This window comes from Puma concolor, chromosome F2 (genome assembly GCF_028749965.1).
Source record: "Puma concolor isolate L17-30 chromosome F2, mPumCon1.1.hap2, whole genome shotgun sequence".
Lineage (NCBI taxonomy): Eukaryota > Metazoa > Chordata > Mammalia > Carnivora > Felidae > Puma > Puma concolor.
In genome coordinates, this window is record NC_141684.1 from 47527461 (window position 1) to 47553734 (window position 26274).

Sequence of the window (26274 nt, forward strand, 5' to 3'; positions counted from 1 at the left end):
GTTCTCTTTTCAGGTATTTGATAATTCACTCCACCAGATTTCCCATCTATAGAGGATGGGTCACTAATCAGTTGGTCCAGATATGAAAGTCTCAAACGGATCTTTATAAATTTTTTTTTCAACGTTTATTTATTTTTGGGACAGAGAGAGACAGAGCATGAACGGGGGAGGGGCAGAGAGAGAGGGAGACACAGAATCGGAAACAGGCTCCAGGCTCTGAGCCATCAGCCCAGAGCCCGACGCGGGGCTCGAACTCACGGACCGCGAGATCGTGACCTGGCTGAAGTCGGACGCTTAACCGACTGCGCCACCCAGGCGCCCCAAACGGATCTTTATAAAGTAAACTTAAACCACATGTTAGGCTCAGCCTCGTGAGAAATGTCCAAATTAAGCTGCCTATGTAAGGCAGATCTTGTTGGTTAAAATGTGGTGATAGTTGGCCCTCATTAATGTGGCAAGTGTCCGTGTTTCCATCATCCACAGTCTACTTCCGAGGGACAAACTTATTCTGCATGTTCTTTAAATACCTTTTGGGTGACCCTGGTGTCACATTTAAGAATGATAATGTACAGTTTTCTATCAAAATGTAACTACACTCTTGATGTTTCACATCCACGTCTTTCTAGGATTTGATAAAAGACATAATGGATTCCTTGACAGTCCTAATTCTCAGTCAGTAAATGTATCCTCTTCAGGCTGCTGGCAAGACATTGCTATTCAGTGACAGCCTTCAATCGTATTCTGCCAATACAGACTTTTCTTGGTGAAGAGAGTTCTTCTGTAGCAGACTAATGGATGACTTTAATCCTTTTTAAGCTGGCTCTAAACTTCCCACACTTTGCTGACTCTATAAAACAATATATAATATAGTCTTCCAACATTTCTCGTGTGTGTGTGTGTGTGTGTGTGTGTGTGTGTGTGTGTGTGTGTGTGTTTCCAGGGTCCATTCATCAGCACGATGCCTGATTTTTTAAAGGATGATTTTGGAGCTTGCAGCCAATTACAATGGAGATATTGAGGATAAGAGAGAAACATTTCACTGTCAAATGCCTTGTTTACCCTCATAAATGACATTCGTGCCTCCTGAAACCATTTTTTATGTGTTCTGCAAGTGTTACATTAGCTTGACTTGGTGGTCATTTCTGGCTTCTCATAGAGTGGCTGGTCCTAAAGAATTCTCAGAAGTAACTGGCATTCGTTGTTGGCACCTTCTCTTCCATTGAATTCGGAATCAAAGTCGTGCTTTGGCAAATTAGAAAATCACCATTAATACCTGAGCTGCGACTCCTCTTCCCTCGCAGGTTTTACCTGACCCCACGTTTGTTATATTTCCTTATAATTCTTTTTGCTTTTCAGAGAAAAGCATTCTGACAATCAAAGAAGAGTAAGATGATAAATAGCTTCAGGCATTGACCTTCCAGTGGTAATTTCATGCTAATAGCAAGCCCCTGGAATAAATGCCTCAAAATAAAGCAATGAATTATTAAAGATAATACTTCATAAAATGTGTCTGTACACTTGGAGAGTGCTTTTGAAGAAGGAGTCCCACTCTGTTTCTCTGAAATATGTTCAGATGATGGCTATCTACTCCTGCCACTTATAAGGACATATACACACATTCAAGAATAACACTGAAGTTGCTTCTGTTTGTGGTTAAAAAAAAAAAAAGAAAAGATTTTTTCATATGTTAATGAATGCAAATTAACACTAGCTTTTGATACATTGAGTGAATCATTCCATTTTAAGACTTTAAATATGGGGGCGCCTGGGTGGCGCAGTCGGTTAAGTGTCCGACTTCAGCCAGGTCACGATCTCGCGGTCCGTGAGTTCGAGCCCCGCGTCAGGCTCTGGGCTGATGGCTCAGAGCCTGGAGCCTGTTTCCGATTCTGTGTCTCCCTCTCTCTCTGACCCTCCCCCGTTCATGCTCTCTCTCTCTCTGTCCCAAAAATAAATGAACGTTGAAAAAAAAAAATTAAAAAAAAAAAAAAAGACTTTAAATATGGTTCTTCCACTACTACTGAAAAATATCTCTCAAAATTATTGGGGCAGACCTAACTACATACTATGCAATCAAGAATGTATTTAAAAAACATGTATAAAGGATATGCCCTAGTTTTAGGAATATAATGCATGCGTTTGTGTGTATATGTGTGTATATATATTCATGCACATATATATACGCATGTGTACCAACATGTATACAGGTATAAAAATACACAGATGTGTGCACACATACATATTCAGAGAGAGAATAAAAATATTGCATATATAAACTTTGAATTATGGAAAACATTAAGCATTTGCTAAGAAAATGTACATGTATTTCCAAAATAATTATACATATTTTGCCTAAATGGCAATAGAATATAAATTTATGAAATTACTTTATTTATTGTATTTCCTTCTCATACATATACCCAACTTCATAGTGCATATAAAAAATGTCAATGAAGAGAAACTCTAGCTCAACCTTAAAAATCCTAACGTTGTTAATAGCCTATGAATAGATAATTCCAAAATTCCTCAAAAATACTTCTATATAACAGCGACCTGTTTTACATGTAGGCAGATTCACAGTAATTTTTTTGGAATTTCACATTGCTTGCCATTTGCCCTCTCCAAAGAGATTGCCACTTTAAAGGGTAATGTGCTGTTATGATATTTCTCGAAAAGTTAAGCTACCCTAAAAACAATATAAGATTGTGACAAGAACCACAGAAAACAATAAATAAAATACCTCAGAAACTTGGACCCTGAAAAGTTTCTGCATATTTTATGGCCTTTTAATATGTCTCGCTCGAATGATCCCTTTAAATAGAGGCTAATAGATTTGTGGTTAGCGTTTTTTCTCCCGCACTCTTTTGGTCCCAGCAGTTCTTGGTGTTCCCTAGAGGCATGTACCTTTCCTGCTTCACTACTGCAGTGCTTTGAGCACACGGATGTCTGTCAGAAAGCTCCAGGGAGCATCCTCTCATTGTCAGGTGAAATGCACATTGTAACAGAGAGACTGGCAGTCCTCAACAATTCCAAGAGAAATGTAAAACCTGTGAGATTTCCTAGGAGAAGACAAACAATGTTGCATTGAAAAATTAAGCAGAAAGTAGTTCCCCCACTTCCTTATTTCTTTTTCAGTCCAGGTAGCAAGGGGAAGGTATGAGATCAGGGCAGTGGAAGTTTAGATTGTTAGATCATTTGCCCAAATTTCGGGTTGGCATTGCTTCACTTGACTGTTAACATAGTAATTAAACCTTAAGTGATATGGCTGCAGCATTCTAAAATGAGAACCATCGGACTGAATATACTAGCATAATTTTAATTGGGAAGTCTACTACTGAATGGATTTAATAACTTGAGTCACTTAATGTTTTATTTCTATAACCCAGCTAAATTCTGCTTAACTAATATGCACTAAACACCTACTATGTGCAAGACATTCCAAAAGACAAATATTAAAATTTATATATGTTTTTAAGTTAAAATTATGGGAATTTTGATTCACGGCAAGTTAAATATTCTTAATCTGATTCTTCCACTGAATACTATTATAAAATCTGAATAGATGCATAACACAGCTAATAGAAGATTTCAAAAATCAAATAGTAGCAGGTGGATTTGGAAGAAGATTGAATAGAAAATATTACTGATACAAAAATTAAAAAAAAAAACATTACTAAAATGAGAAGAGTTTACCAGTGTCTGTCTGATATTCCCCAACCTGGTTTCAGAGGAATCTGAAACCTGAAAGTGGATATAACTACAGAAAGAGAGATCTTCAGGAGAAGTCCTCTATTTCTGATTTGAGGAGTGGGAAAGAGGGCTTTCGACTTACAAACAAAGGCTGTGTTAGTGATGAGTCACAGAAACTACACTAAGTGAGCTGTTGTATAAAGGAAACTTGATTTGCAACAGATGACATCATGGGGAATAACTTCCAAAGCCATGACTCCTTGAGCATGGGAAAATGGGTTCCTTTTATTTAGGGTTAGTATGAATATTTAGATAGGGAAGCCTTGTTGTTGTATGCAGAGGCAGGCATAAGATCATGCATGCACCTTAAGGAAACATTCTATATATACATTGTTATGTTAATGAGGCTGGTGCTCCCCCTTTAGACAGAGATTTTAGTATTATAATGAAGTAATGAGGTAAAGGTATGATGTGTAAATGAGGCTGGTGCTCCTCTTTGGGCAGAGATTTTAGTATTATAATGAGGTAAAGGCCATTCTAGAGGTCACTGCATGGTCCATCTGTGTAGGCTTGACACGGAGGTTTAGCTCAAACTGGTCTAGGTGGCCTGAGCCAACGGGAGGCCTTGTCAGGGCAATGGACATCACCTGAGAGTTCGTTTCAAGTTTCATTTGCCTAAGTTAGGAAATAAGAAGACTGTAAAGGAAAACTGAGTGTAAAGGAATGAAGAGTGTAAGGAAAAATGTACGACCAAGGTTGGTGGGTAGAAGCAGGTGGCCAGTAAAGGTCAAGTCTTGGGGTCTTTGACAGCTACAGCATGGTCCTGTCATCACCTAAGAAGGGGAAACTTCTTCAACCAGAGAAGCTGTGGTCCCAAAAAGATGGGTGAAAACCTCCATTGCTTTTTTTTGTCTCTGTCATCTTGCCATTGGCAAGATGTGGTTACAGTAATGTTAAGCTGTGGGTGCAGTAACGTTAAGCGTTCAGCAAAGAGGTTAAAGCTCTGGCTTTCTAACTAGAGAAATGAATAGGAGGGCCCTAAGAAAATCTGAATCCAAAGAGAGCATAAAAAGAGAGAAGCTTAGAAAACTGACCCATAATGTTGCTTGTAAATACCTGTGTTCACCTTTGATTTGAGTATGCATGGATCTGATGTTAAACAGCATACTTTGAGAGCTGAACAGAGAGACAGATTATCACTTAATTCTCAAAATTGCCAGTGGATGAGTTACATACAGGAAAGATTTAAATCGCCCAGAAAAAGCATTAATAAGTGAATTGGCATTAGAATCTGTATGTAGAAGGTAGGTCAGATTTGGGGCCAGAAGCTTTATCTCTCAGTTACTGCTAAAATAAAAACATCCATAGAATTTGAATAAGGCCAAGGGGCTCGTAGCATGATACCCACAACATCCAGGATAATGTTGAAAATTACTAGGCATATGAGAAATTTAGAGAACACTGCCTTGCATGGGAAATGCAAAACCTAAGAGAACCATAACAAAATAAGGCAGGTAAAAGACTGATACAGTGCCAAGTTTCTATTTCAACCTGAGGTAGTAAAATATTAATTTGAAATGGATTGTAAAAACTAAATATGTACACTGCAAAACCTAGCGATCCCCCCACCTGAAAAAAAGAAAAGACACACAAAAAATATATAGAGATATAAGACATGGTCAAACTAAAAACGTATACACAAAGAAAAAGAAGGTACAAAACGAGAAAGAAAACTGAAAAACAGAAGTTATAAAAAATAATAAAAGCTTAGACCTACAACCAAGTATATCCTTATAAAATGTAAATGATTTGAAAAGACCAATAAAATCAGAGATTGTCAAAATGGATTAAAAGAAAAATCATGACCAAATGAGGTTCTGTGTATAAAAAAAACTTATTCTAATGTAATTATTACTTGTAAGAAGATGGAAATTATACATAAGAGCTTTCAAATACAGGAAAAAAAACCTAACAAGGAACCTCAAGGAACTAAACAATCCACAGTTACAGCTGAAGATTTCAACTCTTCTCTATTACTAATAGAGATAGATTCAGAAATTCAGAAAGTATGTAAACTGAATTAAAATACCCCACTGGATCTAAGTGACATGTATAGAATACCACCCTGAAACATAAGAATACACAATTTTTTCACATGTATATGGAATATTTACTAAGGTAGACTATATTGTGGGTAATGAGACAAATTTTATTTAGATAGTTTAAATCATACACAGAAAAATGGCATTAAGCTAGAAATTAATAACAGAAATATAATAGAAAAAATGCAAGGCATTTGGAAAGTAAATCTAACACTCTTAAATCTATAGTACAAAGATAAAATTTGAAGATAAATTAGAAAAAATTTTTAACCAAATAAAAAAGAATATACACATATATGTGGGATGAAACTAATGAAATATTTGTAGTTTAAGTGCTTTTATTAAATGCTCATACAAAAGCACAAAAGTTTCAAATCAATAGCCTAAACTTTCATCTTAACAATCTATAAACCAAGCAGATGGAAGGAATAATGAAGAAAACAGAAGTAAATGAAATTGTAAACAGAAAAACCATAGAGAAAATCAATATAATCAAAAGCTGGTTCTTTTAAAATATCAATAAAATTGACCAAACGTTAGTGAGACTGACAGGAAAAGAAGAGAAAAAGCATGAATTACCAAAGTCAGAATTAAGAAAGGCTATTCCTATGGACCCCCAAAATATTGAAAGGACTCTACATATATTCAACAACTTTGGAATGAAACCAGTACCACCTGGATAGCAAAATCAGTGAAAGATTCCCCAAGAAAAGATAATGACAGATGAATGTTATTCATGAAACTAAATTAAAAATGCTGAAAAAAATTACTTCTATACTGAATCCAACAAAATATAAAAAGAAAAATATACTACAACCTAATGACATACATATGGAAGTCTTGTTCAGTATTCAAAAATTGATTAATATGTTAGTCCACCATATAGTCTAGAGAAGAAATGAACATGATTATATTAATTAACAAATAGAAAGTATTTGCAAAAACTTACCTATCCATTCATTAAAAAAAAACAAAAAACAAAAAACAAAAAACAAAAAACTCTCAGAAAGCAAGTACTTAAAGGGAATTTCCTCAAACTGATAAAGTTGAAGAATATGGCAAAGAGAGAATGCCTTCCACCTAAAAGTAGGAACAAGGCAAGAATTGTAACTTTTACCACTCCTATCCAACAATGTCTTAGAAAGCCTTGCCAGTATATTATAAAAACACCAAAAAAAGTATCCAGATGAAAAAGGAAGAAATTAAAATGTACCTTTCTTCATATACATGATTCTCCATGTAGAAAACCCCAGGGAATCTACTATAAAGATATCTCCTATAATTAATAAGTTTGTTTGCAAAGCCATAAGATACAAGGTTGACGCATACAGGTAATATATATATATATATTTTTATATATATACATATATATTGTATATGTATATATACATGTATATATATATATATATATTTTTTTTTTTTTTACCTGTATGTGTCAACCTTGTATCCTATTGTATTTTAACACACTAAGAATAATTAGAAACAATTTTTACATAACACCCTTAATAACAGCTTCCCTAAACAAATAAAAAAATACTTCGATATAAACTTACCAAAGCTGGTATAAATTTACTAAGCTGATGAAATATACCGAAGAACTCATGTTGTGTTTAAGGACTGGGAGACCCAATATAGTATAATTAACAATTTTCACCACATCGGTCTATATATTTAACACACTTCCACACAAAATCTTAGCAGGAACTTTTGTAGTTATAAACAAGATGGTTTTAATGTTTATACAGAAAGGCAAATGAACTAGAACAGCCAAAACAATTTTAGAAAAGAATAAAGATACAGGGATTACACTACCTGATCTTAAGACTTAACTGTGAGGCTGCAGTAATCAAGACAGTACAGTATTGGTGGAGAGAGAGACACATAGATCAATGGAACAGAGTAAAGTCTCCCGAAATAGACACAATTGATTTTTGGTGACTGTTCAAAAGCAACTCAATGGGCTGGGAGAAAATATTTGCAAATCACATATCTGATAATGGACTTGTATCTAGTTGTCTGAATAGACAACTTTCAAAAGTTAACACTAAAAAAAGCCAAACAACTCAAGTTTAAGAAGGACCAATGACCTAGAAACTTTACCAAAGGGGATTCATCGTTGACAAATGAGCGCATAAAAAGATGGTCGTTATTAATTACGGAAATGCAAATGAAAACTATGGTGTCGTACCACTCCAAATGATTCAAAGGATACCAAATGCTAGCAAGTGACAGTAACGCTTCATGGGTCAATGCAGGAAGTATGAACTGTGTAGTCTAGAAAACAAAGTTTGACATTATCTGCAAAGTTAAACTTCTTTCAACTAGTGAACGGATAAACACACTGTGATTCATCTGCACAACTTAATGTTACTCAGCAATAAAAAGGAGCAAACTCAGATGAATCTCAAGGGTATTATGTGAATTTAAAGAAATCCAAAAATTTACATAGTTCCAGTTACCTGAAAGCCTCAAAAAGACAAACCATTTTAATGAACAGATTAGACTTTGCCAAGGTGAGGACCTGACTGTGAGGGGCAATAATAGGGAAGTTTTTGTGGTGATGGAGTTATTATTTTTATCCAGATTGTAGTGGAAGTTAGACAAATATACGCAGAATTTAACATTCATAGAATTCTACAATAAAAACAAAAAATTAATCTTATATTCATTTAAAAAACACCATTTAAACATGATGGATAAAAGTCACCGTGGTTTCATGATGATGCTAGTATGTCATTAAGCATAAAAGATTTATCAAAAAACTTGGATCTGTTTGAGGAGACAGGGTGGTCGGGGGAAGACCACTGGACTGTGTCCCTCAGTAGATATGGATTGTAGTCTATCAACAGTCCAGTTCAACCAATTACTAAAAGTAAGATGTAAGCACAGAATACTTCTGAACTTAATTATACAAATATATATTATTTATTTATATGAGAAGTTATAGGAGTATAAATTATATTTATATAATACATAATAGTTAAGTATATTATGGTCATGCATTATGTTCATTATTTCATGTGATATGTGCCATGGTATTCTAGACGATATCTAGGGTCCTTTAACATTTTAGTTAAAATGAAACTCATATAATATGTATTTTCTCATATATAAATTTATAAAGGAATGCCAAAAGATAATAATGAAAACAGGGTATGTTAAAATGAAGAGCAAATCTAACAAAAACCTTACGGTTAGTCTAAGAATCTATTAGGATGATGCCCAGAGACAGCTGAGAAACCAACCTTTGCTCTGTTTATGCAGCCATAAGTTCAGGAAACAACAGGAACTAGTCAGAGATGCTGAAGTATGCTCAGCATGAGAAATGCTCAGGCCTGAGAGTGTACAGTCCTTTATTCTGCTTTTTCGTTCTAATGTGCATGGTGTAAATCTAAGAATGATGATACCTCTGGCTTAGGTGAGATTGTCCCTAGCCTACAGGCCAAACTGCTTCAGTTTAGAAAGTGGCAATAAAGTTTCCTGAGGTCTGATTTGACCTTTATTCCCTGAGACTAATAATCCCCATTTGGGGAAGGTAAGAAGCTTACACCTCCACATGGTTGGAGAATGTTCTGTTTGCTGAGCATCCTGACTGCCTTGCCGCCTTTTGGAACTTTTGAGCGAGGAAGCTTTCTGTATCTTTTCTTTCCATCATTTCGAATCCCTCCTTGCATGTTGTTATGGTGGTCATGAAGTCACTCATCTTATTTCATCACCTCAGCCGCCTCAGGAAAAAAGACTTCAAGTTACCATAGAATAAATCATTCTAGTAGACAAAGGCAATTGAGGTAAAAACAAGTAGGAAATAGAGAAGACCGAAGGAAGAAAAAGCATAGAGAGTCTTGACAAAAAAGCGCTGGTACTGTTTTCCATGTACTTATCCCAGGGCATTACAAGATTTGAAAAGAGGGAAATAGACAAATCAAGATGATACTACTTGGAGGCCAGAAATGTGGCCAGATTTTCTTTTCATGTCTTTCTTCCTCTATAATTGTGGACTAACATAGCCTTTTCCTGAGAAAGCATCTTTGTCTTTAGAGAACAAAGGATGGAAGGATCCCAGAACGGGTGTCAGTAGCAGATTGAATACAAGCTCTAGCTTGAAGCACAATAAATAAGGAGGCTCTACAGATTTTCTTAGAGTTGCTCAACCAAATTCACCAGGATAAATAAAGGAAAAGGCAGAAATTTAATTCAAAGGTTTGTTTGAATTGTTTTGTGCCTTGTACTGATTTCTTATAGATCTGTAATAGATGCACTTGAGGGGAGTGTCATACACCAATTAAGTTAGAGATAGGCTCTGTCTTTTCCTCATACAGTTAGAGGGAATATATATCTCGTGGACATTGTTGATTTCTTTTCTGAGGTCACTGATTTTTATAAAGAACAAGCATCAAAGGGTTACTTTTGGTCTTATCCACCAAAGTACATCCTTTTGGTGCATCCTTGGCATCAAAGGTCATGGCCTTCTGCTTGATAGTTCAGCTAGAGAACTTAGGTCATGGGAAGCATGTTTCTAATAAAGGATACTTCAGTGGTAATTATGTAAGAACTTTATACATATTCACCAATAACAGTTTGTCCTTTTTAAGTAAACTGGCGTTTGAGTCCCTTGTGTGTCTCAGGGTAGGCTAATTAAGCTGTTAGCAGAAATAACATGATTTTAAATATCTCGAATACATAGGCAAACTTCCCACACAGAAATAACAAAGTCACTTTTATGATTACTAAGCTTAAGGATGCCAGTAAATTTACACTTTTTCATCTACTTACACCTTTATTTTGAGTGACAAGTTTGACAACAAGTGTTTAATACTAGAAAGCGACATGAGGTATTTTTACTTGGAAATGCCGAGACGAGTTTTGAAATTATAGGCTCGTTAGTATAAGGAAATCTCGTAGATGATAAACTTGGTAAGCTGGATATCAGAATCATATTTTAGTGGTGGATGAAGACTTAAATGTGTTTCAATGTGATCAGAAGGAGCGGTAAGATTTTCCCATGCTGATTATACGGCCGTGTCCACCCTAGATCACATTGTCTATATTAACATGCCAGAAAATGAGGAACCAGATTCCTACCTATCTGTGCCTCTGAATATATTTGTCTTAGTTTTCTTACCAGAAAGATCACCATATTAGAAATACAGTCAAGATTTAATAATCCAGTACATAGCAACGTCACAATCATCCATAGCCTCAGAGATGCAACAGTACTATAAGAACTGACGGGAAGTCCTAATAAGATTCAAGACAAGAGTGAGCTCATATGATACTGAATTTAGTAGTCAAATTTCAACACGTATCTGGAAAACATACCTTGGACTTGAAAAGCATGATTGAATAAGTCAGAAACTTCCACCCAGAAATTTCAGCCCCCTCCCCCCCCCAGAGCATTGCTTTCTCTAGCACACAGATTTGTAAGCAGTCAAAATTTGCTTTGCACTTCATTTGTGAAGTGCAAATTGCTTATTCAGCCCTCCATAAAAAACTGATGCTTTCTGCTGCTGGAAAGGTTATGAAATTATGTCCACTTAAATCTTCACAGTGCTGCAATTAGGTAGATTGAGGCACACTGTGCCAGGGTACAATACAATGGGCAGTATGAAACTAGCAGAAATGGAAAGAAGGGGCAGGATTGGGCAGTGAGTGGGTAGTGCCCCCATTTTAAGAATTTGATTTGAGGGGCTCCTGGGTGGCTCAGTCAGTTGAGCGTCTGACTTGGGCTCAGTTCATGATCTCGCAGTTCATGAGTTTGAGCCCTGCATCGGGCTCTGTGCTGACAGCTCAGAGCCTGGAGCCTGCTTTGGATTCTTTGTCTCCCTCTCTACCTCTCCCCCACTCATGCTCTGTCACCCTCTTTCCTTCAAAAATAAATAAAAACATTTAAGAAAAAAGAATTTGATCTGAAAATCTTTCAGAAGGCTGGTGGAATTTACAGTAACCAAAATGAATATAGGTTATCTAAAATATGACATCACATTTTCAAATCATGCAAAGAGACTATTTGTTCAGCTTAACATTCATCCATCCATTCATTCATTCAAAGTTGAAGAGAATAGATGACTCCCAATGGCAGAGGTGTCCACACTCTGTTCATGGTAAGGGCTATCAGGAACATCTCCCACACCAAAATACGGACGTAAGGTAGATTTCTTGCTTTGTTACTGAAAGCTACCTTTTGCCGTTATTATCACATTTCAAATGAATACAATAAAGACCTAAAAACTTAATATTCCTTCTGTGTATTGCAGGTCAGTGGTGAAGTCAAAATCAGACTTCGAGTAACTTGAATTATTATTCCATAGACTGCCGCTCTTTTAACGTTTATTTTTGAGAGAGAGAGAGAGAGAGAGCTCACATGCATGTGAGCAGGGAAGGGGTAGAGAGAGGGGGATACAGAGGATCTGAAGCAGGCTCTGTGCTGACAGTGCAGAACCTGATGTGGGACTTGAACTCCAACCAAACCATGAGATCATGACCTGAGCTGAAATCCAGTCGGATGCTTAACTGACTGAGCCACCTGAGCCACCAGGCACCCTATAGACTGCTGTTTTTAAGACCACTTGTTTAGAGATTGAAAGTTCCAGTAACTAAATCAATCATAGAAATAACAAATTTCATTAAGTATTGCTATCTACAGGTTTTGGTGCATATGTTTAGTCATATGTAAACAGATATAGAGAGTAAAAGTATCTAAAATATTAGTGGCGTTCATTATGATGTTAAAAAAGTGATACTTAAAGTCCTTTAAGTAAAACGAATATTGATTTGGAAATAACAATTGGAACTATTCACCATTACTATATTCAAACTTGATAGTTTCATCAAGCAGTAATTGCTAATGGGCTTAATATCCTGTGTTAATTTAAAAAAATTTAATGGTCAATGATTAAGAGCCAAATATTTTCAAAAATATTTATTTATTTTTCATATTAACAATGAAACATTAAATATTTCGTAGGGCCAGATTTCCACAACCACTTATTTTCACGATTCTTCTTTGTCTGGGCGATTCCGAAAAAGAATTGTGTTGATTCCACCACTCACCATAAGGCAGAAATGCTGAACCTCTTCACTCTCTGTTTGCCTCTCAGTCATATCTTTTTCATTTCTTCATGGTGGAAATTCTACTCAATAAACAATGCTATAACACGTTCATACACAGTACTCTTTACCTGGCTCTTTCAAATGTTGTAAAGAAAATTAAAACGTCTTCTCTTTGGTACAGTTTTGGTTTGTTTACATAAGTTTTACCAAAAAAACATTGAACACGTATTTATAAAACAACTTGTGTAAAATTGTCCATCATATTGTGAGAGACACAGAAATAAAATATGGTTCGTGATCTCAAGGTATATGCAATGTAGACAAAATAAATATAAATTCAGTGTCATAATCATAAGCAGATGTATGATCTATAGATATTTTATAGGGGATCCCGGAGAAGAAAGGCCATATTTATTACTCAGCAGAAAGAAGAAAACATTTTGCCATTTCCACTGAAACCCCAAAGTAAAACCTGGTCACAATTATAACAATTACAAATATGTTCCACTTTAAAATTATGTAAAAATTTATACACTCCCATATTCTGTTCTCATTTATTTCTTTAAAATCGTCCTGTGAAATAGAGTAGGTACTCTCATCACCAGTCTGTAGATGAAGGAAATGAAATGAGAGAGGTTAATGATCATTTTAAAATTAGTAACAAGTATGGACTCCAACCCAGAAGTTCTAAGTAAATTCAGTTTTGTTTTGTTTTGTTTTTAGCTTTCCCTTAAGATAAAAAAAAAATTCTTAAAAACAAAAACCTTTCTTACCTCCCTAAGGTACTCATAAAAAAGGCAAATTTATCATCATATTCCTGTGTACCTAACTCTTCCAAATACATTTAAAAGTACTTTTTTTTTCCTCTTAGAAAAAGAAGTTACCCTGAATCATTTATGACCATAGTAGTCAGGATTTGGGTTTTATAGCTTTCTGGACAGATGGCAGCTTCAGCATAGACAAACACTATTTGTATATAGAGTTCGAGCTGACTGTCAAAAGGAAACGTGTATCCTACTAAATTATTAACCAACACCATATTCCCTGTAGTATTTTAGGAATTCTAAATGTTAATTTTCGTTGCTCTTATCAATATAAAGTTCATTCAACAAATGTTTATGAACATCCACTGTGTTCTAGAATGTGGAAAGGACCCACTACTAGAAAGATGAACTACTAGAAAGATGTAAGAGATTCTTGAAATTGTGTTTAATCTTATTTCACAAACCTGAAGAATTTAAGAATTACTTATAAAGTTATATAGTTGGTTAACAGTTTGCCAAATTTTTTTCAGTGTTCTTTTTATAGGCAAAACTAGGATTCATGGGTATTTATTTTTTATATTTCTTTTTTTAAGTGTTTATTTTTTTGAGAGTGTGTGCACACGCACAAAAGCGAGGGATGGGCAGAGACAGAGATACACAGAATCCGAAGCAGGCTCCAGCCTCTGAGCTGTCAGCATAGAGCCAGACATGGGGCTCAAATCCATAAACTGCGAGATCATGACCTGAGCTGAAGTCAGAAGCTTAACCAACTGAGCCACCCAGGGGCCCCTATTTTTTATATTTCTTTCATTTTTGATGGTGTCTCTAATATTTTCAAAGTAACCTCCTAGCAGTTGTATGTTCTAGTGCAATCTGTAAATCCTAATACATCATCTTGCCTTTGTGGTAGCATTGTATTCAAAAATAAATACTCATTGGCCACAGAATATTCTAAATCCTCCTCAGGTATTTGTATTTTGTAACAAATTGAATGAAAATACCACCATGTTTTATATTGCCTTACTAGATATTACTGCTCAGCTATCACTCCCGTATAGGACTGTGATTGTTGCATATGAGTATAAACATTTTATAAAATAAACTTTTCAAAAAATAATGTTAACACTTACTGAGCACTCAGTATAGTACCAGTAAGTGCATGGCATAGTTTTCATTGACCCCACTTGGGAAATAGGCAGTGTAAGGCTTAGGACATGTGAATATATGTGAATAAACATATATGGGAAATACGCAGTATAAGGCTTAGGCATGTGAGTATATGGGAAGACCATACAGTCAGTGGTATAAGCATATTCAAACTCATATCTCTGTGACTGCAGAACGTACATTCTTAACCAGGATAGCTGAGAATAAAAAATACAGTGTGACAAGGGTTGTGAAAGCCCAGGCCTGTCTTTCAAGAGTAAGAAACATGAAGATATGTTTAGAGAACATTCTACAAGGACTGAGCTGTCCCTCCATTCTTGATTTCAATTCTCTAAATAATGGATTAGAAGCAGCTACCATAGCACTTGGTAACACAGCTTGCTCTGATATTGGTAAAGAATAAAAGTAAAATGGACCCAATTGAAGAGAAATTCTGGAATTAACTTAAATATCCATAGAAAGAAGAATTTGGTTCTGCCATTTTCCTGTGAGGAGAAAAAAAAGTTGCACAGTAGACATTGACATTGTAAAACACATTTCATTTTTTTTTTTGTAAGCAACGGTCAGAATTACTAAATAGACAAAATCTTATAAGTTATTATTTGTGCCACTGTTACTGAAACACCCTGTTATATTTAAAAGATTAAATACCAAAACATGTTATTTCTGTGTCTAAGAGCTTAGACTTTAGAATAAGTCACTAACAAATAATCAATGAATTAGTAAATAGATGGTGATTGATTGATAGATAAAATGGTTTGGTAATATACACTTCATATAAATGACTGGGAGTGAATCTTCCTACAAAGGGTTTTCAATGTGATGGCAACCTTGCCTTAAATCTAGGAACCTTAACTACATAGGTTTCATCAAGTCTCTTCCAAGTTTGTTAATTGCTAAGAGAACCTGCAAATTCCAGGTTCAGAATACCAAAATTCAAGTCCTTGCTCTGTCAATTTTTAGCAGTTATATTTGAGTTGTGTACTTCACCTTTCTCTTTCTTATCTATAAAATGAGGATAATGATTCTCCTCTCAAAAAGTCGTAAGACTGGAATTAGAAAAGTGTTTTGTTTTTCATAAATGGAGTATCACTGAAATATTTGAATGGTGCCCTCTTTGACATTTTAAAATATGTAATGGACATTTGTGTTTTTTTCTATAGCCTAGTGTCCTCAAGGTTGTTGCATCCGTGTATACCATGTGATTTCACTTATAAGTGGCATCTTAAAAAACTAGACCGAACACACACAAAAACAAGCTCATAGATACAAAGAGATTAGTGGTTTCCAGAGGGGAGGGGGTTCAGAGGTAAATGAAATATGTGAAGGAAGTCAAATGATACAAACTTCTAGTTATAAAGAAGTCATATGGTTGTAAGGTACAGCATGGTGACTAGTTAATAATAGTTTATTGCATATTTGAAAGTTGCGACAAGAGTAAATCTTAAAAGTTCTCATCACAAGAAAAAACCTTGATGTATGGTGATGGATGACAATGAGACATTGTAGTCATCATCTTGCAGCTTATACAAATATGGAATCATGTTGAATATCTGAAATTAATATAATGTTACATGTCAATTATACCTCAAGAAAAAAAGTAATGTATAATAGACTTATTAAATGATTGCAATCATATACATTTCCAAAGGTAGATATAGACAAGTGAAAATAATGATTTAGATTATAACATTAACTCTTGAAGTTAGGGCTTTAAATCCATTTCTTCAGGGCACCTGGGTGGCTCAGTCGTTAAGCACCTAAATTTGCTCAGGTCATGAGCTCATGGTTCGTGGGTTCGAACCCTGCGATGGCTCTGTGCGGACAGCTAAGAGCCCGGAGCCTGCTTCAGATTCTGTGTCTTCCTCTCTTTGACCCTCACCTGCTCACCTTCTTTCTCTCTCTCTCTCTCTCTCTCTCAAAAATAAACAAACATTAAAAAAATAAAATAAATAAATCCAATTCTTCTACTTAGTAGCTATATCTATTTAAGATTTCACTTAAACTTTGGGAGATGATAATGATCAGTGCCGATTTCTGTATATTAAGGATTGCCACTGCATAAGGTCATAATACAGTAAGGCTAGTTTTTATAGTATTTTGATTCAAAAATATGTGTTGTCAAACAATATTCTGAATTTAAAAAATCTACAGAGCAAATTTATAACAAACTGAGATTTCATTTCAAACTTTTAATATGTGGCAAAGTATTGATTTTAACATTATTATTTTTCAGAATTGCACATAAGCTATTTTGCTTCAAATGTTATATTAGCTTTAAATGGCTCAGAAGATTGCCTATCTTTATTGTTTTTGCCTATCTTTATTATCTTCTCAAGAAAAAAGAAGGAAGATTAAAACTACTTACTATATTATGACCCTATGCAGTGACAACACTTAATATGCAGAAATCGGCATTGATTATTATCATCTCCCAAAGTTAGTCCATTCAGCTAAAGATTTATCAATTTTGTGGATCTTTTTATTTTTTTATTAATTTTTTTTTAATGTTTACTTATTTTTGAGAGAGACAGACAGAGTACAAGCAGGGGAGGAGTAGAGAGAGAGAGGGAGACAGAATTCGAAGCAGGCGCCAGGCTCTAAGCTGTCAGCAGTGTCCATCGTGGGGCTCGAACCCACCAACCCTGAGATCGATCGTGACCTGAGCCGAAGTCGGACACTTAACGTACTGAGTTACCCAGGAACCCTGATTTTGTTGATCTTTTTAAAGAGTTGTTTAGGTTTTGTGATTTTTTTTCTATTTTTATATTCTTTATTTCATTTACCTCTGCTCTAATCTTTATTTCCTTTTTCTGCTGCCTTTGGATTTAGTTTGTTCTCCTTCCACTTTCTTAGGTTATACAGTTAGGTTGTTGATTTTAAATCTTTTATAACTGCTTTAATGAAAGCATTTACAGTTACAAATTTTCTCCTCACTGCTTTCTCTGTGTCCTATAAGTTTTGGTATATTGTCTTTTTATTTTTATTTGTCTCTAAGTATTTTCTAATTCTCTTTTTTTGATTCATTTGTTACTCAAGAGTGTATTGTTTAATTTCAACAGATGTGTGAATTTTCCAGTTTTCCTTCTGCTATTGATTTCTTCATCCTGTTGTGGTTAAAGAAGATACTTTGTATGCTATCTGGCTTTTAAAATCTATTAAGACTTAAATCAGGGCTAACATATGGTCTATCCTAAGAAATGTCCCTTGTGCACTTGGTAATGTATTCTGTTGCTGTGTGAACTCTTCTGTTTATATCTGTTAGATCTAGTTGGTTTATTGTATTGTTTAAGTCCTATATTTTCTTACTTATCTTCTATCTTGTTGTTCTATGCATATTGAGAATGGGGTGCTAAAGTCTCTAACTTGTTTTGTCGAAATGTCTATTTCTACCTTCAATTCTCTCCCTTTTCGCTTCATATATGTTGATGGTGTTTTATTAGGTATGTAAATATTTGTGATTATTATATAGTATTGTTGTATGAACCATTTATTAACATACATCCTTTGTTTTTTGAAATCCTTTTTTTTTTTTTAAATTAAAGTCTATTTTTTCTGATATTAGTTTCCCCTGTGCTCTTTTGGTTACTATTTGCATTGAATATTTTTTTTCCATCCTTTCACTTCCAACCTTTTTTTTTTTTTTTTTTTTTTTTTTTTTTGCTGTTGAATCTAAAGTGAGATTTAGAGTCTCTTGTACACAGCATATAGTCAGATTTTTTTAAATTGACTCTGCTAATTTCTCCCTTTGTATTGGAATTTAATTCATTTTTATTTAAAGTAAATATTGAGAAAGAAGGATTTACATCTGTCATTTTGTTGTTTTCTATATGCTTTACAGTTTTGTGTCCTTCATTTCCTCCATGACTGTCTTCTTTTGTGTTTAGTTGTTATTTTGTAGTGAAATGTTTAAGTTTTTATTTCTTTTTGTATATATAATTTAGCTATTTTCTTTGTGGTTACAATGGGGATTACGTTTAACATCATCCTAAAGTTATAAAACTGTAATTTGAATTTATACCCACTTAACTTTAATAACATACAAAAACTGCTTCTCTCAGTTCTGTTCCCAGTCCTTTCAGTTTTTGATGTCACCATATTGCATTTTATACATTTGTGTCAACACGAACTAATACTTTTTAAGGCGTTAGTTTCTTAAACTATTAAAAAAAAAAAACAAAACTGGAGTTACTTACCACTGTTACAATAGTAATGGATTTTAAATTGTCCATATATATATTTTAAATCTCTCTTTCTTTACACAGCTTTGAATTACTGTCTAGTGCTCTTTCATTTTAACCTGCAGAACTCCCTTTAGCATTGTTCATAAGGCAGGTCTAGTAACAAACTCCCTATGTTACTGCTTATCTGAGAAAATATAATTTCCCCTCTTCTTTTCAAGTTCCTTATTGCCACATTAGATTTCTTAGTTCACATTAAAAAACAAAAAAACAAAAAACAAAAAAACACCCTGTATATATTAGTCCACTACCTTCCGGCCTCCAAAGTATCTGATGAGAAATTTCCTGAAAAGTTTATTGAGAAGTCTTTATATGTGACAACTCACTTTTCTCATGCTGCTTTAAAAATTTACCCTTTGGCTTGATTTTTGTTGTTGTTTGCTTGTTTTGGTTTGGTTTTGTGTGTGTGTGTGTGTGTGTGTGTGTGTGCGCGCGCACGTGCGTGTGTGTGTGTACATATATATGTGTGTGTATATGTATATATATATTTTTTTAAATTTTAATTCCAGTGTAATTAACACACAATGTTATATTACACAGTGCTCATTAGGATAAAAGTACCTTTAATCCTTTTACCTATTTCACCCATCCCCCTACCCCCCTCCTCTCCGGTAATTATCAATTTGTTCTATATAGTTGAGTTGTTTTTTTTTTTTTTTTTAATTTGTCTTTTTTTTTTTTTTTTTGTTCATTTGTTTTGTTTCTTAAATTCCATGTATATGTGAACTCATAGGATATTTTTCTTTCTCTGGCTTATTTAGCTTAGCATTATACTCTCTAGATCCATCCATGTTGTTGCAAATTGTAAGATTTCATTCTTTTTATGGTTGAATAATATTCCTTTATATATATATTCCTTTATATATAATATTATATATATTATACATATAAATAATATTCCTTTATATATAGAATATATATATATATTTTATATATATATAAATGCGTGTGTGCGCGCGCACGCACACACACACACACACACACACACACACACACACATCACACGTATGCCAGATCTTTACCCATTCATCTACCGATGGACACTTAGCTGCTTCTGTAATTTGGCCATTGTAAATAATGCTGCAATAAATATAGAGGTACACATATATTTTCAAATTAGTGTTTTTGTATTCTTTGGTTAAATATCCAGTAGTGCAGTTAATGGATCATAGGGTAATTCTGTTTTTAATTTTTTCAAGAAACTTCAAACTGTCTTCCACAGTAGCTGCACCAGTTTGTGTTACCACTAAGAGAGCATGAGGGTTCCTTTTTCTCCACATCCTTGCCAGCACTTGTTGTTTCTTGAGTTTTTTATTTCAGCAATTCTGATAGGTATGAAGTGATATATTATTGTGTTTTTGATCTGCATTTCCCTGGTGATTAGTGATGTTGAGCTTCTTTTCATGTGTCTGTTGGTCATCTGTATGTCCTCCTTGGAGATATGTCTGTTCATGTCTTCTGCCCATTTTTTAATTGGATTATTTGAGTTGAGTTGTGTAAGTTCTTTGTATATTTTTAGGGGTGCCTGGGTGGCGCAGTTGGTTAAGCATCCGACTTCAGCCAGGTCACGATCTCGCGGTCCGTGAGTTCGAGCCCCGCATCAGGCTCTGGGCTGATGGCTCAGAGCCTGGAGCCTGTTTCCGATTCTGTGTCTCCCTCTCTCTCTGCCCCTCGCCCGTTCATGCTCTGTCTCTCTCTGTCCCAAAAATAAATAAACGTTGAAAAAAAAAATAAATAAAAAATTAAAAAATTAAAAAAAAATATATTTTGGATACTAATACTTCATCAGATATGTCATTTGCAAATATCTTCACCCATTCCATAGGTTGTCTTTTAGTTTTGTAAGTTGTTTTCTTTCCTGTGCAGAAGTTTGTATTTTGATGTAGTCCAAATTGTTTTTGTTTGTTTGTTTCTTTCCCTTGCCTTAGGAAACATATCTAGAAAGATGTTAGGGAAATTACTGCCTGTGCTCTCTTCTAGGATTTTTATGGTTTCATGACTCATGTTTATGTTCCTAATACATTTTGAGTTTATTTTTGTGTATGTTGTATTAAAGTTGTATAGTTTCATTCTTTTGCACGTAGCTGTCCAGTGTTCCAAACACCATTGGTTGAAGAGACTGTCTTTTTCTCATTGTATATTCATTCTCCTTAGTCAAAGATTAATTGACCATATCACTGTGGGTTTATTTGAGTTTTCTGTTCTGTTCTACCGATCTATGTGTCTATTTTTATGCCAGTACCATACTGATTTGATTACAACAGCTTTGTAGTATAGCTTGAAGTCTGGAATTAGGGTATCTCCACTTTTTTTTTTTCTTTTCAAGATTTCTTTGGCTGTTCAGGGTCTTTTGTGGTCCCATAAAAATTTTAGGATTGTTTGCTCAAGTTTTGTAAAAAAATCTGTTGCTATTTTGATCTTAATTGCTTTAAATCTGTAGATTTCCTTGGGTGGTAAGGACATTTTAACAATATTTAGTCTTCCAGTCCATGAGCATGGAATGTCTTTCTACTTCTTTGTGTCAGCTTCAATTTTTTTCATCAGTGTTTTACAGTTTTCAGAGTATCGTTCTTTCACCTCTTTGGCTAGGTATTTTATTATTTCTGTTGTAATTGTAAATGGGATCATGCCTTAATTTCTCTTTCTGTTGCTTCATTATTAATGTATAAAAATGCAACAGATTTCTGTACATTGATTTCATATTCTGCAACTTTACTGAAATCATTTAATAGTTCTAGGAGTTTTTGGTAGCCTTTCAAGTATTCTATACAGAGCATCATGTCATCTGCAAATAATGAAAATTTTACTTCTTCCTTTCTTCTTTCCTGACCTACAGGAAAACTCAGTTTTCCCTCATTCAGGATGATATTACCTGTGGGTTTTCCATATAAGCTCTCTATTATGTTGAGGTATGGTCTATCTAAAACTACTTTGTTAAAGGTTTTCTTCATGAATGTATATTGTACTTTGTCAAATGCTTTTGATGCATCTATTGAAATGATTATATAGTCTTTATGCTCTCTCTTATTGATGTGATGTATCATATGGATTTGTGAATATTGAATCACACTTGCATCCCAAGAGAAATCGCACTTTATCATGGTGAATGTTTTTCTAATGTATTGTTGAATTCAGTGTGCTGGTATTTGGGTGAGGAGTTTTGCATCTATATTTATCAGAAATACTGAGCTATAGTTCTATTTTTTGGAGTTATCTTTGGTTTTGGTATCAGGGTAATGCTGGCCCCATAGAATGGATTTGGAACTTTTTATTCCTCTTCTATTTTGGAAAACATTGAAAAGAATGGGTATTAACTCTTCTTTAATAGTTTGGTAGAATTCACCTGTCAAGCTGTCTGGTCCTGTACTTTTGTTTTTTGGAAGATTTTTGATTACTCATTCAATTTCATTGTTGATATTAAGTCTGTTCAAAATTTCTGTTTCTTTCTGCTCCAGTTTTGGTAGGTTATATGTTTCTGGGAATTTATCCATTTCTTCTGAGTTGTCCAATTCATTGGCATATAATTTTTCATAATATTGTTTATAATCCTTTATCTGTGGTGTTGGTTGTTATTCTCTTCTTTCATTTCTGATTTTACATGAGTCCTCTCTCATGTTTTTTTCTCTCTCTCTTTTTTTTTTTTTTTGATGAGTTGGTGAAAGGTTTATTAATTTTGATCTTTTCAAAGAACCAGCTCTTGGCTTCATTGATCTGTTCCATTGTTTTGTTTGTTCATTTGTGTTTTAAGAATCTATACCATTTAGTTTTGATTTAATCTTTACCATTTCATTCCTTCTACTGGATTTAGGTATTATTTGTTCTTTTTCTGTCCCCTTTAGGTGTAAAATTAGGTTTTTTTTTTATTTGAATTTTTGTTTTGTTTTGTTTCAGTTCCTCAGTAAGCCTATAATGCTATAACCTTCCCTCTTGGAACAGCTTTTGCTATATCCCAAAGACTTTGGACTGTTGTGTTTTCATTTTCATTTGTTCCCATATATTTTATATTTCTTTGATTTCATAGTTAACCTATTAATTGTTTAGTAGCATGTTATTTAGCCTCCATGTATTTGTGCTATTTCCATATTTTTTGTTATGGGTGATTTCTAGTTTCATAGCATTATGGTCAGAACAGATGTATGGTATAACTTTTATCTTTTTTAATTTGTTGAACTTGTTTTATGGTCTAATGTCTAATCTATTCTGAACAATGTTCTTGTGCACTTGAAAATAATGTGTATTCTGCTGTTTTAGGATGGGATGTTCTGAATATATTTGTTAGGTACATCTGGGCCAATGTGTCATTCAAAGCTGCTGCTTCTTGTTGATTTTCTGTTTAGATGGTCTGTCCATGGGCTACTAAATTCCCTTATTATTGGATTATTATGTATTAGTTCCTTTATGTTTATTAACTATTATGTATATTTGTGTGCTGGGTGCATAAATATTTACAATTGTTAATGTCTTCTTATTGGGTTGTCTTCTTAATCTTACATAGTGTCTTTCTTTGTCTCTTATTACAGTCTGTATTGTACAGTCTGTTTTGTCCAATATAAGTATTGCTACCCCAGCTTTCTTTTCACATCCATTTGCATGATAAATCATTCTCTATCTCTTCACTTTTACTTATTTATATTCTTAATGCTTATTATTTATCTTTGAGAGAGAGAGAGAGAGAGAGAGAGAGAGAGCAGGGGAGGGGCAGAGAGAGAGAGGGAGACACAGAATCTGAAGCAGGCTCCAGGCTCTGAGCTGTCAGCACAGAGTCCGACGTGGGGCTTGAACTCATAAACTGTGAGATCATGTCTGATGCTTAACTGACTGAGCCACCCAGGCACCCCGCCATCTCTGCACTTTTAATATGCATGTGTCTTTAGGTCTGAGATGAGTCTTTTGTAGGCAGCATGTTGATGGGTCTTGCTTTTTGATCCATTCCATCACCCTATGTCTTTTGATTAGAGCATTTAGTTCATTTGTATTCAAAGTAACTATTGATAGGTATGTATTTATTGCCAATTGTTACTTGTTTTGTGACTGTTTTGTAGTTCTTCTCTGTTCCTTTCTTCCCTTACTCTCTTCTTTCACAGTTAGTTGGCATTCTTTAGTGATATACTTCAATTACTTTCTCTTTAATTTTTGCATATCTATTAGTATGGATTTTATGGTTACCTTTACGTTTCTATATATCTTCTGTATATGGTAGCCTATATTGAGTTGATGGCCACTTACTTTTGAACCTATTCTTTACTCCTCTCTCCCCACCCATGTTTTATGTATATGGTGTCATACTTTACATCTTATTATTTGGTGAGTCTCTTGATTGGTTTTCATAGACATATTTATTTTTACTGCTTTTGTGTTTCCCAGTTTTCTTACTCTTGATTATGGTCTTTCATTTCCACTCAGAGCCACCTCTAATGTTTCTTGTTGGGTTGCTTTAGTGGTTGTGAATTACCTTTATTTGTCTGGTAAACTCTTTATCTCTTATTCTATGTTGAATGATAACCTAGCTAGATAGAGTATTCTTGGCTGCAGATTTTTTTTTTTCTTTCAGCAACTTTAATGTATCATTATTTCTGGCCTATAATGTTTGTGCTAAAAAGCTCACTGATAGCCTTATGGGGTTTCTTTTCTATGTAACTATCTTCCTTTGTATTGATGCCTTTAAAATTCTCTCTTTATAACTTCTTTTTGCCATTTTAATTACTGTGTGTCTTGGTATGGATCATCTTGGGGATTCGGGGGAGGGGCGCAGATCTCTATGTTTCCTGGATTTTGCTATCTGTTTCCTTCCCCAGATTCAGGAAGTTTATAGCTATTATGTCTTCAATAAATTTTCCAGTTTTCTCTCTCTTCCTCTGGGATCCCTATAATGTGAATTAGTACACTTGAAGTTGCTGAATTCCCTAAATCTATTCTCATAGTCCACTGAGTATCTTTTTAATCATTACTTTAAATTCTCTATCAGGCATATTATTTATCTATGTTTTGCTTGAGTCTCTTGCTGTGGTTTTGTCCTGTTCTTTCATTTGGGACATATTATTCTGTCTCCTCATTTTCTCTAACTCTCTGTGTCTGTTTCTGTGTGTCAGGAACATCAGCTACATCTTCTGCTTTTGAAAGTAGTGGCCTTGGGGTGCTTGGATAGCTCAGCCTGTTGAATGTTCAATTCTTGATTTCAGCTCAGGTCATGATTTGGTGGTTCATGGGTTCCAGCCCTACAAACACGCTGACAATATGGAACCTGGTTGGGATTCTCTCTCTTCCCCTCTCTCTTTTCCCTTCCCCTGTTTGTTCTCTCTCTCAAAGTAAATAAACTAAAAATTTTTAAATAAAAGCAGTGGCCCTATGAAGGAGAGGCCTGTAGTGCAGTGACCCCTGTTTACTAGAAACTGGTACTACAGGGGTATCTCCTCTGTGTGTTGTGTGCATCCTGTTGTGGCTAAACTGCTTTTTCCTTCAGTCCAGTCATCTGCAGTGGCCTTTCTGGCTGTTATGGGCAGTGTTTGGTCTCTTTGGTGTTAGTCAACCTGTCATGGGTCACCTGGGGCTTGCATTGAGTCAGACCAAGCATTTGCCAAAGATACAATAGCACCTAACTTCAGGTTTCTTTTCCTTTCTTGTCCCCTGAGAAGCTCTCATTGTTGGGTGGGGCATGCAATCAGAGAACTGTCTGCCCCAGCCCACTGCTTGGGCCACATTTTGACTGGTATGTGTGGTTATCTTTCCCTCTGCACAGGGAAGGAGTCCCTTTGGATTGGTGCTGGCCCCTGTCAAGGCTGCTTGCCTACTACCACACTTGTGGTCTCAGCTTGAATGGTTACCTGCCAAGAACATACTGGAGGGGGCAGATCAACAGTGTGCTGGGGGGAGTGAGGAATTAGTCATTTGCAAAAGGGGATGAGCTTCTAATAGGATCAGAGCTGGCCAGGGCTAATCCACAAAGCATGTGGGGATGGTGTGCATGACTTTAACAAGGTATGCAGTGGTCCTCCATGAAAGGGGACCCACTGCAGCTAGGACAGAGGCCCCACAAAGCATGCAGTTGGGAGATGCAGTGTTGTCAACTTGCACCCGTCTCCTGGGGGAGGGGACCCGCAGCACAGGGATGGAGGCAAGGTGGGCTCAGGGGGTGGATCCTGAAGCCCAGGAAGTTGGGGGAAAGGGCACAGTGTTAGCAAGTTAGGTAGTGAATGTGGGTACAGTGCTGGTTCCCTCAGGTGGTTATTTGTTTAAACAGGGCATGGGGTAGGCAAAGGATAGAAA